Source organism: Rhamphochromis sp. 'chilingali' (genome assembly GCF_963969265.1).
Source record: "Rhamphochromis sp. 'chilingali' genome assembly, chromosome: 11".
Taxonomy (NCBI): Eukaryota; Metazoa; Chordata; class Actinopteri; order Cichliformes; family Cichlidae; genus Rhamphochromis; species Rhamphochromis sp. 'chilingali'.
In genome coordinates, this window is record NC_137938.1 from 25,646,670 (window position 1) to 25,662,911 (window position 16,242).

General features: G+C 43.2%; 1 protein-coding gene across 3 annotated transcripts in view; it reads left to right on the forward strand.

Moving 5' to 3' along the window:
- Window positions 1-16,242, forward strand: part of pou2f2b (POU class 2 homeobox 2b) — a 69,790-nt gene that overhangs the window by 27,162 nt on the left and 26,386 nt on the right. The gene's annotated exons all lie outside the window — the stretch shown is intronic.

A 16,242-nucleotide genomic window follows, 5' to 3' on the forward strand; every position in this document is an offset into this window, starting at 1 on the left:
CACACACACACACCTCGAGCTCCTTCTGAGGGCTTGAACACAGTCCTCCGCACTTGCGGGGCGGCTGTTAAAAATCAGAGAAGCTGTCCCGGGCGCTTTGCTTTGTCCAGACTGATTGAAAATGAATTGCGTAAAATGTCCAGTTTCTTTTCGCTTTCCGTTCTGTGAAACGATGCGCCACTGCTCCACCCGTGTGTTGCTTAATTTCCACGACGCCCGTGTGTTCCTATTTCCGAGTAGGCTATTTTTTCTCTCCCCGTCTCCGTCACCGTCCTTCCCCTCTTCTCCACTGCCTGCGCCTGAGCCTCAGCCTCCGACTCTCCCCAACTAGACTCTCGGCAGGCAGGGAATATTCATGCCAACTTATCGATCCTGCGGAGATCGATTCCTGGGCCGGTGGAAGCAGAGAGAGGGGGAGATAGGAGAGAGTAGGTGCACGGAGGAGTAACAACATACGAGAGGAGGCAATGGAAACGCTGTTTTCCACTCGTTTTTATTCCAAAGCCAACTGTTTAGTGTTTGTGGTTTATTCATATAGACTAAATAACTTGTTAGTGGGTCGACTTTGAGCTCGAAGAACCTTACTGATTCTCCTGACTCAGATTTTGCTCAGACTTCCATCCAGCTTAGCTGGCAATGATCGCATCTTTGTAAACACCACTAGAAATGGACTTGGAGTGATTGCATCTCTCTGTCCCATTGCTTGGGCTGCTCCACGGTTGAGAGCAGACTAGCAGAGGGAGTGTGGAGTCAGGGAAAGGGGGTGGGGGGGACGCCGTCTGCGTTTCATCTGCGCTGAAGTGGAAGAAAAGGATGCATGGTGGGAGCAGCCAGTCCGGCTTCAGTGTGTTGCTGTGAGAAACCTCTTGCTCAGTCTAGCATCCACTGTTTCTAAGACATGCAACAGCTACTTAGCTCTTTACTGGCTTAACATCTTTGCTTGCCCTGCAGTCCTGCGAGGATTGTATTGTTTTGGGAAGTGATGCAAAAGGAGGAAAATTAGGTGAAACATTAGTCATTAACTATTGCATACACATAGACAAACTTGTGTGAAAAGCTGGGTTAAATGTGTCTCATGTGCACCTTGGCCAGTGGGTGAGCTCTTACAGGCCCAGTCCCCTGCGCTCCCTTCATTTCCAGATCAGTTCAAGCCCATTTGATTTGCCAGGCTTCACCCTTTACTCCACATACTCAGTCAACGGTGCACAGTGTGTGACAGTGAAGGTATAGGTGATAGAGGGGGAGAGAAAAAGAGCGTAGAGGGATGAAAGGGACCTGTTACCTGCCATATCTCTAGAGAGATACATAGAGAAGAGAGGGGAGAGCGGTTGGATGGTGGAAGTGGCAAAGGAGAGAGGGACTGGGGAGGAGGAGTTTTTTCGGTCTCCGCACGTTGAAAAATGGCGAATGTCACAACGAGATAAAAAAAAAATGTGGAAAGAGAGCGAGAGAGAAGTGGGTGAAAGTACGAACAGATGACAAAGTGAAAAACGAGGAGGGAGAGGAAAACCCAGTTTGAGCTCGAGAGGTGAGAGTAAACCGAGGATGAGCCATTATGTTGCAGTGTCCCAGGCCAGGGCCGGCATCTGAATAAGCAGGCAATCTGATGGGATGTGTACACAGGCTGCTGAATTCCTTAGATGGCAGGATAACGTGATTCACAGTCCTCTGCTGATTTTATTCCAGGTTGATAACATAGCGCGAGGTGCTGTCCTTTCTGAACTCAGAGGGTTTGTTGCCAGGGGAGCGCTGGGTCACTTCAGCATCTGAGGTCTAAAGCAGGAGTTGCTTCTTCACCGTATATCAGCAAACAACAGGAATGATTTAATCTGAAAGTATTAAAGATGTCTTGATGCATGCTCAATCATCCAGGTAAGGAAATCCCAAAAAGTTGATTCTGTTTACTCATCCAAGTGATGAGAGTGACGAAATGCCTCTCACACTGAAAACGCCACATCCACATGTACAGAATCAACTTTTTGGGATATTAAAGATGCTAGGATTGAGTGGACACGCCCACAGAAGTGTGCTTTCACTTAGCCAACAAAGAGCCTTTAATACTGTTACACACACACACACACAGACGCACACAATGCTTTCTGGGTAGTTGTAGGGCTCTTGACTCAAGCTCTCAGTTAACTTGTCTCTTTGACTGGTGGCAGCTCCTTGACTCCTTTGCGTTAGAGCCTTTTGTGGGGTCAAAGGTCACGGCGGGAGTGTTTGACTCAGCCCCACCTGACCCTTTTTAGCCCCCTGTGTTTTGATTCTCTTTCATGTTACAACAGGCCTCGAGCACTCATGCACAACCCCTGTGGGGGCTCACACATGCACACACAGACACACAGAGACACACACTCACTGTCATGAAACAGACAGACCATCATATACACTACCATAAAACAAGCACGTTAGGCTGTTTGCACCTGGACAGCAAGCTGCTGTAACTGATCCAGGTTTTGTTCTATTTTTAATGGCATTGTGTCTGTCGAGGTACAGGTCATGGCCACTGCTGTGTGAACTCTTTGTGTGTATACGTGTGTATGTGTAGTAAAGTGGTTTGTGAAGCCATCAGCATTAACTGGTATATGAAAGTTTAATGGGACATAGAGGAGAAACCGCAGGTTTCCCACACAGTGCAGGGCTTGGTATGATATGATATAATATGATATGATGGGACATCAAGAAGACTGGAGACTGCCTTTCTCTCTCTCTCTCACACACACACACACCTGGATTCAGTTCATCTCAGCTATGCACCTTCTGTCACACACCATTAGCCACCATCTTCTACCATATACTCTCTAACTCTCTCTTTCACACACACACAAACACACACATGTGCACTTACAGTACGATCACACACGCTCCTCCGGTTTTAGCAGCTCGTGAGCTGTTTTAGTTCTGCCTCTGCATTTCAGACTGAGTAACATTTAACTATACACTTATTGATATTTGTTTTCCTCATAACATTTCCTGCCCGTGTACTGTAGGGCCGGTCTGATGTTATTATTTCCTTCAGTGTATTCCAATAAAATGTTCAGTCTTAATCCATTAATCAACATGTCCACAGCTCTGTGTCTGCGCTCGCTGCCAACTTTTAAGACATTTCTACATGTGTACAACGTCGCGCTGGCACGTCCTCGACTGCATGATGTAAGACCGTGCATGTGCTTACCCATTTGCTCTGTGTGTGACAGAGCGAGTGTGTGTGTGCAAGAGCATGAGCACATGTGCAAACTAGTGTGTGTAGATATAGATCGGTTTGTGGAGGGGAGCGTGCAAGTCGCAGTGTTAACATGATTGCAAATGACAAAATGTCAACCTGGGTTTGTTAGCAACATAATGGGGAATCAATAGACACGAGAAAGATGTCAATACTACATGCTTTATTGCATTAAGCTACCTCTCTCCTTCTCTGTAGCCCTCTCTCTCCTCTTCTTTTCCCTTTACCTCCCACTCTCTGCTCTCTGTCACAATACAATTCTCTCTCCTCTGCTCTCCTCTCCCCCTGGTAGTAGAATTAGATTGCAGTATATGAGCCAGCCACAGGGTTCTGAATGCTGCAGGCTGATGGCAAAATGCTCCAGGAGCTAATGGGCTGTTGGGCTCATCTATTTACGTATATTAAGCTCACATAGACGACCACAACAAAATCTGACAATGTGACGAGGCCCAAAGGAGGAGCAGCAGTGACGTCTTCTGTTTAACTGATGCATTTACGTAACGAGACAAACATACGAGTTATTGTAGGTCACTTTTAAAATCATACACTCTGTAACTGTGTGCTATGGGTGACCTTTAAAATATATAGCACTGGGAATTAAGGCTTTTTCATGGTTTTGGATTAATCCAAGCAAATCCAGTCTATAAAGATTATTAGCAGGGTGCTGCTGTGTTATTCATGTTACAGTGGGGTTTAATAATTCCTTTTAATCCTATTAACTGTTTACCTTTTTATTGGATTTGCTCAGGTGTGCATATGCGCCAGTAGGTTGTATTTATACAAAGCGTGTGTGTGTGTGTGTGTGTGTGTGTGTGTGTGTGTGTGTGTGTGTGTGTGTGTGTGCGCGCGCACTGATGTGTTTATATTACTTGAGACTAATGTAGTATTAATGCTGATGAGGTCCCTCAGCTCATTAGCAGCAGGGAGTGGTATTGAGTTTCTCCCAGGGAACAGGAGCGACCGGGACATACACACATCCGCTGTAAATTCTTAACAACCATTAGTGTATTGATAACCATTATCATGCACACATATATATACACACACACCCACATTCACCAAACAATGACCTTTAAAGACATTGCTTTTAAATATGCATACTCCAGCACACAGGAGGACACACCACAAAAATCATGCAAACATATTCATCTGAACAGCACTTAGAGGCCATCCATTATTCTCCAATGTGTTCACAGAGACACGGACTCACACTCAGTCAAATGATTTTGTGCAATTGGTCACCGTGTCCGCTGAAATACAGCCTAGCATTAGTCCTAACCAGGGGCTGGGTGAGCACGCCACTTAATCAGACCTGGAGGCCTTAATAACAGAGAGAACACACACAGAGAAGGATAGATGGAGTGTGTGTGTGTGTGTGTGTGTGTGTGTGTGTGTGTGTGTGTGTGTGTGTGTGTGTGTGTGTGTGTGTGTGTGTGTGTGTGTGTGTGTGTGTGTGTGTGCGCGTGAGAGAGAAAGCAGCTAATCAACACATCAGCGGGAATAAATACAAACCAGCTGATTGCATCCTAGATATTGATTTACACTTCCTTCTGTGTTTTCTAGTTGCCTCTCCTTATCACTCCTCCAATAGCACACAGGCAATGTACATACTGAGGACTCAGCCATACTTGACCTCTACATGGGGGACATCCTCCTCTGAGTATGTGTGGATGCTCAGTCAGTGGTGGCCTGGCTGTGATCAGCGTCGGAGTGGTCATCGCCACAAGCCGCCAATCAAACTAGGCAGTCAAAACGCGCCTCTGAACGTCTGCTGTCTATACACTTGATTACCTGATCTGGCAAGATTTTTCAAAGTGATTTATTCAGACATCAGAGTAAAATCTCTCTACATTCCCCTGCTTGCTGGGACACGAGTATGCTGTTTCTTTGTGGCGATGCGCGGGTTCCGTCTGGATACTTTATTTGCTGAGATGACATCGGTCTCATTTCTAAACCAACAATGCGTTTTTTACTGGCCGCTGTCTTTTTTGTTGTTCATTGCCGCCGGCTGTCACCTCTGCCACCCTGCTCATGTGCCAGTACATTTAGATAATAAAAAGACCAATAAAACCCAGAGGTTTGATTGGGTGTCTCCCCTTAGCCCAGCAGAGCTGACGACTAAATCAGGGGTCCTTCTCTCCATTTCATTTAGCTGATAAGATTTATGGTAATGAAGGGTTCCTATTAACCTCTGGGGTTCCACTGCTGTCCTTCAGACTGAGGGTGGATGGAGAGTGCTTACCGATCAGGATAAGGCTGCGAACATATCTGCTATAAGCAATGTCACATCATTGCAAAAGCATCCTCTGGAGTGTGCATGCACACACACACACACACACACACGCACACTCATGCATACACATACTCTTCAAGAGCACCTCAGCCCTTTAAGAGAGCTGAATGCATGTTTAATCTCTTTTCTGTCTTTATTACTTCTGAGCATTTTTGCTTTTCTTTATCCTCCCCACCATTCTGCTCTCCATCCTTTTCCCTGCAGGAGATTCTGTTCTGAAATTAATCTGTTGTACTCCCAACACCTCTTGTCCCTTTTAGCCCCCTGTGCAACATCTCTCTTTTAGAACTGCACAGTCATGTTTTTTTATTGTTTGCTGAAAATACTCCAGAATTACAAACAATTGTAACTAATGATTTTAAATTTTACATTAGATATACGGGGGGGGGGGGGGGGGGGGGGGATCTTAAACATCGTCTGGGTGTTGGTCATCTGTGACAGTTACTTTATTTTCTGTGGAAAGCAACAAACGAAAATACTTTCTTACACATACTGATAACAGTTCGTCAGGGTGAAACCCTACACAAGTTTTAAGGGGGATGTTTCTCTGGAACACCCAACTGAACGAAAGTAAAATAAAATAAAACCACATTAAATGCACCCTCACAGGAAGTGGTTGCTTCTCTCTTCTACTACTCATTCTCTTTTCTCCATTGCCAGTTTCAACCTGCAGAGAACCTACCACTTGCACAGTTAGGGAAGGGGTCATCTAAACACAAGTAGGTAACTAAAATATGAGTAAATATAAGCTTAAAGATGAATTTGTATCCTGTTGACATGCACCATTAATATGGCTACCTATAATACATGTATACACTGCACATATATATATATTTAAAATATGCCAAAGAGAAAAGAAAAAAACAGTATATCGTTCTCCCCTATCTCTCCTGCTCTCCAGTTAGGACCTTATCATGTAAACCTATCTTCGCTACAACCGGTTAGCAGGTGATTCTGAACCACAGAAGAAAACGTCATCAAAACACCAACCGCACTCTGATTGATAGACCAGCTTATACCAAAAATAAATACTTCAGCATGTGATTGGCTGTCAAACACCAAAGGTATAACCTTGCACATCATCCTGTTCTCTCTGTGAGCTTTAGCAGGCTTGGAGGGGAAATCAACAGGTATGGAGAAAAATGTGCCGTAAACCCACACAGAGACCTAATTTTGATTAATATTGGGCTTGACCAACAACTAATTGCTATTTATCAAAAGGAAAGGCACACTTTAGTTAAGCTAGCCAACTGTAGTGTTAACTAATTCAAATTTTAGTAAAGCTAACTAGCATGAACGCTAGCATGGTTTGGGTTATATTACTAGAGCGATGTAAATAAGACCATAGTTACTGCAAACTAATATCATCATTAAAAAATGTGTGTATTAATTCTTTAGCATGTAAATTCTGGTTGTATTTATTTTCAAACAGTTAAAGTTAAGATCAGGTGGAGTTTAGGTTGCGCTAACTAGTGTGGTTTGAGTTTAATATTAGGCTAGTTTAAGCTAGTTTATTTGATATAATTCGATCTGAGAATATTTAAAACTGTTGAATTTATATTAATATGCTTTAAATGTTTGCTAATAACTTATAGCACTGCGCTACACATTAATATTCTCCATTCAATTAACACATTTAGCACATTATTTATTATCTGCCTGCCTATTAAAATTGATCAAAAACCTACCTTTTAACATCTACAAACTGTTTTTGATTCAAATGGAGGGACAGGTGTATTTAAAAAAATAATCACACCTTGAAGCCCTAGTTTAACTCGCTTTATGAATAATATTTCTGTGATTTAGGTTCTTTAAGAGAATTATTTTCCTGTCTAAATGAGGAAATTTCATTTTGAACGACCTCCAGTGTGTGTCACTAATTTCTACCTGCATCCACCGACAATATCAACTGGCTGTCGTTAAATGTTAGAAAGCAAAAAGGAAGGTAGGAGTGACAGAGGGAGGGCGCAACCCCTCCCTCATCTGTACAAGGGCTGCACCCCTCTGTCCCTTTGTCTGCTTGTAAAGGGGACAAGGGAGGAGGTGCAGAGCAGGGGGCACAGGAGTGACTAAGTGACCTCTCGCTCCCCTTTCTTTTGACGCTTCCATGTTCTGTCCATTTTGTCGTGCACGTCCCTCTCCCTCCCTCCTCTTTCATCCTCTTTCGTTCCCCCTTTTTTCAGCCTGGTTAAGTCGCCATGGCTGTTGGCTTCATATGTCCTATTCTCTCCTTTTTTATACCCCCCTCTGTCTGTCTCCCTTCCCCTCCTCTCTGTCTCTCTCCCTCTCTGTTCTCACATCTTCGGCAACAGCAGCCTGGTTGCCAAAGTGTCTGTAGGACACATTAAGGCCCATAAAAGCCTAGTCTGCGGTCACACTCTTAACCACCAGTCAGAGGTAGTGTACAAAAGTGACTTTAAATGAGTCTGTGATTACCCTGGAACATGGAGAGATACTGAAGTGGCCAAGAGAGTGCGAGACAAGGACGGAGCGTCTGAAAGGGGTAGAGAAAGCACAGCTTGAGGGTGTTTCTTGACTCTCTTAAAGAGAATTGAACAGAAATGAATATTTGTTTCTCTCTTAGCTAAGAACCAAAAAGACTACCTGAGTGGAACAAGCGATGACAAGTTGTAGTGGTAACCCAAATTTACTGCCCCCCCTCCTTCCCACACCTTTTACCACAAACTGCACGTCCCTCCCCTCCTCAACACCCCACTTCCTAATTGGCCACATGCTGCCATGAGTGACAAGTGTAATCATCAGTCAAATTATGATGGGGGGGTGTAGGAGGAAGACAGGAACAGCAGAAGGTGGCGGTGGAGGGGATTGAAAGGGCGCGCTTTGATCAGAGATAGAGAGGGGGTGAGTGGGCAAACAGACAGAGCTACATGGAAACCTGCTGTCCACACACCTGCTGCTTCATAGATGGGCAACATTAGCAGCCTCAGACCTCGATGGATTATTAAAAAAGGGGAAAAAAATCACAAGACAAGCAGTTCCTTAACCAAACAACGAAAATGCTGTTGAGCTTGAACTTGAATCTTTCTTGTATCTCCATTGCTTTAATTACAGTCGCAATACAGAATAGGGCAATAAAATCACCGGGTGTGGTAACGGCACGCTCTTTGATTTTCGCTTGGACACATCAGGCCAGGTCCGTGTTATATTTGGACATAATTTGTTACTGAGAGCAGATGTTAGCTTTCCAGCCAGCTAACAAGGTTTACAGTAATTAGGAGTGCTGATGAAGCGCTTTGATTCCCTGGCTGTGGCGGCCATCTCATTAGCGGCTAGCTAGCTAGTGCTGCAGCAGGCGCTCCAGTCACATCCTATTAGGCGGCTCAATGTACACTCTGAATTAAGACCAGGAGATTAAGTGGAGATGAAAACTGTTGGCGTATACAGACACACACTATTCAGACTGTTTTTTTAAAGACCAGAAAAGCCCATATATATATATATATATATATATATATATATATATATATATATATATATATATATATATATATATATATATATATATATATATATATATATATATATATATATATATATATATATATATATATATATATATATATATATATATGTGTGTACTCACTGCTATAATAATGAGCTTGTCAGGCACTAACCCTCCCCCCTCTTAAAAAGACCCCAAATTTTTCAAAATCTGCTAATGCTTGTGCCGATATTTTAGTGAGAGAAATTTGGTTTTAACAAAATAACCTTGTGTGTGACTGCTTTTTCAGATGAAAGGACACATGCCACAGAGAAGAGATAAAAGGTATCACAGATTTTAAGACACAGGAGTGTGTGTGTGTGTGTGTGTGTGTGTGTGTGTGTGTGTGTGCGATTGCATCCAGGCAGTGAACTATTTCCCCCGTGTTTCTTACAAATGAAAGGACAAAATGCTTCCTTGAAAATACTCCAACACAGTTTTTCCCCCTTTCTCTTCGACTCCTCGCCATTCATCAATACTCGCTCCTCTCCTCTTCTCCTCTCTCTCTGTCTCTCGTCGTCTTTTGTGTGATGGAGTGATTATTGAGGACGTGGCTCCTGTGTTTAACACTGGTTGATGAAGTCTGCCTTTGTCTGTCTGCTCTAACCTGTCGCAACCGGGACACTGCTTATAGCAAAATCAATACACAGAGTAGAAGAGAGAGGCTGGGCGAGGGAGGTAGAGATGATGGGGGAAAGAGGAGAGGGATTGCGAGGTGGCGGGTGGCGGGGTTGAAGGTAGATAAATGCACCGAGAGTGAGACTCAGGATGAAGCAGGAAGTCAGTGGAAAGAAAAAAGGAAGAGAAACATGGAAGAAAAATTAAATGCTCGACTCTTCCATTGCTCACTGTCCGAGTTTTAAACACGGCATTTGTATTTATGTTTGTCTTGCCTGTGCAAGGCCTTGACCAAGCGCCTGATTATATCACTTGTGGTGTGTGTGTGCAAGTGTTTTAAGTGTGTGTGTGAGTACGCTTGCCGAATGGGGCAACCCCTATCTGTGTGCGACTAGCTCTGTGTGTGTGTGTTGGACAGAGAGAGCTTCATTTGCTTCCACTCCCCAGAGTCAAAGCCGATGTCAAGAGAAGAGGGGAACAACAGAGGACTGAGGAGGAGAGAAGGATGGATGGGGAGAAGGAGAGGTATAGGGAGTGTAGAGGGTGGGGGTTTGGGTGGAGGGGCAGTTGTGTGAGAGAGGCACAGCTGGGAAATGAGAAATGCTCCTCCCACCCTCCTTCTCCCTCTCCGTACCACCACCTTACACTCACACATATGGCACACACATACAGACACACACGATCCCCATCTCTTTATCCTCCCCTCAGGAAAGATGGAGTGGAGGTAGTGGTGGTGTTGGAGGAAGGAGGGGGGGGAGTGAAGGAAAGGGAGAGGCAGGGGAAATAGGAAGAGATGGAGAAGGGGACAGATAGGGGCATTAAAATTCATGGTCCCTTTTTTTTTATTTTCCCTGCTGAAAATCAATAGTGTTTACTATGAATGAGTGGAACAGTGGACAACAGTGGTGCCGGGGGGACAGAGAGACAGAGAGGAGGAGGAGGAGGAAGAAAAGAGTAAGGGTGGGAGAGGTAAAGACGTGGAAGGGGAGACTTTATTGCGATAGGCAGAAGCACCGGAGGCCAAGGTTAAAGACCAGCAGGGGCAGCGAGACAGAAAAAGAGAGAAGCACAAAGTAAATTCAGTTGTCTTCTAAAACAGACATACTGCCTTGTAAAATGCATATTTATTGTTCTCCTTCATAATAATGTAATGTAATGCAAACCCTTACAGTCCCCGCACCAACATTAGATGTTTGGCTGGCTTTACTTGTCCACCTTTCCATTCCTCATTCCTCGCTTCAGCTCACTCTACCTTTCAAAGAACTGTGTGTGTGTTAATTGGCAGCCCACAAACACCACTGACATGGTCTCTCCCCCCCCAACTTACACATCAACACACATACGAGCTGCAAAGCAGTTCACACTGAGTTGTTCAGCAGCCCTGACCCTGTTTCCTGCTGTTGAAAGCCTAGAAGTTCAGGATGGCTTACCAGTGTTTTGATTAAGCACTGCCAGTGTGTCTCACACCACTTGATCAAAGAAGAACAACTGTGTGTTTTTTAGCTGTTATAACTGCTTGTATCCTCCACATTTTTCATGGCAATCAAAGCTTTAAAAAAAAAAAGTTCTGCTGGCAAAATTCAGTCGCGAAAGAAAACGGATCATTTAGGATTGTCAAGTTTTACTTCCAAATTACTGCAAAGTTTTTTTTCCCTCGCACACAAAAAGGCATTTTTTTGTTTTTTGTTTCTTTATGGTTTTTTTTTTCTGTTTTACATGCATGGTATATCAAACTCTCACCACGGAGTCTTGGGTCTTTAGGCTGTTTTGTGTTGTTTTCCGTGCTGGATCGCTTGATTTGTGAGTGTGCGCTTATGTGCTGGCGCAGCTATCTTATGCGTATCTGCCTCCCTGTCATTCTGCACATAGTAGTGCTCCTGTGCATATGGAACTGTGAGTGTGAGAGAGTGAGCTGTGCAGGGGGTGATATATATTCAGGCAGCTCATGCATTATGGAGAGTGAAGGTGAGAGCGTCTAAATGTGAACTGCTGGTATGTGGAGGGTTCAGGGCCAGTCTTACCGAGGCCTTTTGTATTAGCATAGCATCTCCATTTCAAATCGGCCTGTCAAAAACCAGCAGCATGTTTTATTCAGCAACAGATATTGATCACATTTTATGCATACATGCCAAATGTATATTGCATACTAAACCTGCACCTTTGGTTTGTTTATGATGCTGCTTTGCAAATATGCTGCATAAAAATGTAGATGTTTGTTATGCACATAAACTTGGGGACACCTCAGTGATGCAAACTGTATGTTTGTTGTTTTTGATGTGATAATTGGATGCAGTAATGTAGATGAGGCCCTGATTGAGGTGTTTACGTAGCAGTCAGAGTGCATACCCGTGTGTGTGGACACTGCACTGTCTGCAGGGATGAGAGGAGTTTACCGAGGTCAGAGTGGCACGGTGGTGATTTCCAGTGGGCGTGTTTTAATGCAACGCCGCAAACTTCAATTCCTCCATCCACTTACAGAGCCTCCAGCTTTGTGGTTAAAAATTACTTCGAGTCACCCTTATACATTAACAGACAGCATTTCACTACAGCAGCTGCTCTTTGTCTATCAACATGCCTTTTTTCCCCATTAATATTATATCTGTATGCATTAAACTGGCCCGAGGCCATCTCTGCTTTTCTATCACATGTCGTTTTTTTTTTTTACCATCACACTGCATCAGTGCCGCACTAAATCTCTCCTCTCTAAATGACTGGAGTGAATGAGAGGTTGGTCTCGGTATACGGGGGAAGAGGACAATGCGGGCTTTAGCTGTGCTAGAGCTTCCTTTTTCACCCTTTATGAGATGAGGTGGCCCATTTGCTGAATGGGACGTGAAGAAGGTAACAGCTGATTTGTTTTGGAAATGCTTTTTTCCCCCCTTCTCTTTCTTTTTTTTTTCTTTTTTCCAGATCACATGACTTTGTCCTCAAACTCCTCGCTTTCCAGTAGACCGAGGTTTGATTCAGTGTTATTTTGGCTGTCTTCTACCTCCTTGAATTTCTTTTTTCCCCCAACTATCTTGTCCACCCCCCATTCTCTCCCTGGTCCCCCCAGCCCTCTCAGTACTCTGTTCCCTTAGCGACTGTTTCCAAGGCGCCCATTCCCAAGGGCTGGAGGAGGGGTCCAGTGATGTCATCCATGCATAACTGTATACCTGTAATTGATGTCCAGCTCTCCCTTCCTCTCTGTCATTGTCACTTATTTCTTTCCTTTCTACATCTCCTCAGCTGCTCTTTGTCCCTACACAAGTGTACTTTCATATACACTTTAGGACATTTCTATGTTAAACAGTAAAGTATGGACCGCATATTTTTACCAGCACTGAACTGCCGTTTGACACGTGTTACAGTTAAAATCACAGCTCGATTCACACCTGTGCTTTTCTTCAGATGCCATGAATAATTTAAAAAAACAGGACAAAAAAACCTTTGTAGGACCGGCCTGATCACTTGGTCATGAACAAAAATTGAGCTCGATGTTCACTCATAACCCGAGCGACCTGTAAATAATTGCAGTTTTCACTGGGATTTAACAGAAGGGTGGAATTCCAATAAAATATCGCAGATGTTTGTGTCGGGGTTTGCTCTCTCACTTTAACAATTGTTACTCTTTTTTTTTTCCAGATTGCCCTGATGACGGCTTATTCTCAAAAGCCACTTGTCATCCTCAAAAATGATTTTAGGAAGTCTAGTTATTGGTTTGTGCAGGTTTTCTGATCGCTTGCATGCATTTCAAGACCAGACAAGTGAGATTTGGACTTTGGTACACACTACTCTTAAAGGTTTTAAAGCCCGAATAATTAAAAACCTCTTACTGTTTTCTATTTAAAGGATATTTGCTACCTGATACTGTGAACCACTGTGGAATTATGCTCAAATTTTAGTGTTCCTACTAGGGCTGGGCCATATCATACCGTTCACGGTAATACCGGTATAATGTTGGGCAACAATAAGAAAATGAAATATCGCGATAGAATATGGGTAAAACATTACGGCTATATTAGGCAGGCGCCTCGCGGAGTGATATGTACTGTGCTTCAACATAATATTACCGTACTGTGTGTGTATAACCTCTTTTTAAATTTTGTGGATATTCTACATGGTTATGTTGAGGATATGTTGGCCAATTTTCACTGGAAATGCCTTTTGGTTAAACTGTCAGCAAGGAATTTGCATTTGCACTGTTAAAGTTTTAGATAACTTTAATGCACTTAAAAAAGCTGCTTGTTTAAGTGAAAATACATTGATGTTTTGTTTTTTTGCACTAATAAAGTTGTGGAGTTGTAAAGTATTTTGTCTAGTGTCAGTTATATCGTCAGTTATATCGTTTTCGCAAATTTTCAAATGTATATCATGATAAATATTTTTGGTCATATCGCCCTGCTCTAGTTCCTACTGTAATCTGTAAATTAAAATGAAACTATACAGTTTAACCCCGGGTACGCTGAATTCAGCTGTTTTTTTTTAGTTTTTTAACTTTGCACCACAACTTTCTGTGTAAACATCCATATTTTAATATTTTTTAACACTCACCTTAATAAAGATGGACCTTGGTTGGACTACAGTAGACTAACGTGAAATTATAGAAATAAAAATTTAAAAGACTTCCAATTTAATGATTTGAGATCAAACCACATTTATGGTATGCTTTATAAAATAAATTTTTTTCATTAATACAAAATGGATTTGTATTAATGCTATTCAGCTGTATTCGTGATACATTTTCCTGCAGTTTCGTGATTTGCTACAGTATATTTCACTCCCGCTACATTTGTGCGCTTCCCCCCTCCTCCCCTCTTTCTCTTTTTGATCCTCTCCCTGCATCCCAAACCACGCTTCCACCATCTCCTCTCTAGAATAAAATTCACTTCTGATTGAGAAATCACTCTGGTTTGTTCCACATTTTGATTTAGAGTCACGAGTGTTATATTTTAACACTATGAAACGGTCACACTTATCTTTTCGCTAGCTGTTAAGAGACAGACAGTTGAGCTGCCCTCTGTCTACAGTGTACATGACTCTCTACATCTGCTCCATGTTTAAAAGGTCATTTGTCAAACCTGACATTTTCTGCCCTTACCAAAGGTTTCCTCAATATACAGCCCGGCTTTCCCATTCAGAGTTTACGTTCTGGGTTTTTTTCCATCTATTTGTTTTCTTTTGTATAAACCTTTTCTGACAATACGTTCCTCTTCGGTGTCAAAAAATATCAAGAGAGTAGGAGGCTGAATTCTATCATCTTGTAATGTTCAATAAACTAAGAAATGACAGATGTGGTTCAGTGTGTGTGTGTGTGTGTGGGTTGCCTGGGTAATGGGGCCAAGGACTGCAAGAAATGCAAGTTTCAACGGGAAGTGTAGTGAGTGGGTAGGCACACACTCGGGGTCTGATTAGGGATTAATGTGTGTGTGTGTGTGTGTGTGTGTGTGCGTGCGTGCGTGCGTGCGTGCGTGCATGTGCGTGCCAGCAGGATGTTTTTACTCAGCACAGGTTGTCACTATCCTGTTTCCCCCTGTGTGCCTTTTGTTCCTCCCCTACTCCACCATTTTGGTTTTTGTCTAGGACAAAAAGAGGCCCCACAGCAAGGCCCCCTACCTGAACACCACCTCCCTCCTGACATTTTTCAAAGCCCCCTCTCTTTGGCGCGTGCGCAGACACACACATACACACACACACTCGCTATTACAAATCCTTCTCTTCTTTCAAGTTAAAATTCCACAATGAAGGGTTTTTGTAGCAATTTATCAAATGATATGCAAGTTTCCATATTATATACACTGTGTATACCACAGTCTATGTCTGCTTTAGTGTAGTTGTAGAAGAGCACAGCAGGAAGTCAGCCAAGCTATGCATACATGCATGCATAACTTTCTGTGAGTATCTGTTTGGATGTGTGTGTGTGGGGGGAATCGATACGGTAAAGTATTACAATATTTTTGCAATATTGCATCGATATTTCCATGCGTCCATTCTCTGCTGCTTATTCAATGAGGGTGTCTCCAGGGGCTGGAGCCTAACCCTGCTGTCATAGGAGGAGAGGCGGGGCATGCCATGGACCGCTCACCAGTCCTTCGCAGTTCTGTTCTTGCTGTCAAGGCAAGAGTGCTAACCAATGCGCCACTGTGGCCCCTGTATCAATATTTCATGAAATAAAATAAATAAAATACTTTGGGAATACTACGAATAAGACGGATCATCTCGCCTGATAGGCAGCAACTTTTCTGCAAACTGACTGAATGCCGTTATTCTCAGAGAGATTGCTGCAGGTCTGCAAGTAACTGCAGTCTAATTCATAAACACAGACAGATTGCCAGCATGGTGCCATCAGTCTGAATGAGTCTTTGTCAGTGAGCACAACTCGAGGGGACTCAACTCAACTGGCTGCCAGCTGGTTATATTCCTATAAAACAGGAAGGTTGCTGTGCACAAATGTAATATTTAAATGTGAATTTCTGTAAGATGTAATTGCCAATCAGACTGACTCCATTTTATGGCAACATTTATGGCAGGTTTCAGTGACGGTGTCAGCACGCTTGACAGTCTCATTGTATTGTTGTTGGTTAAAACAGACAAAGTTTGACAAAGTTTGACTTTGAGGAAAAAAGG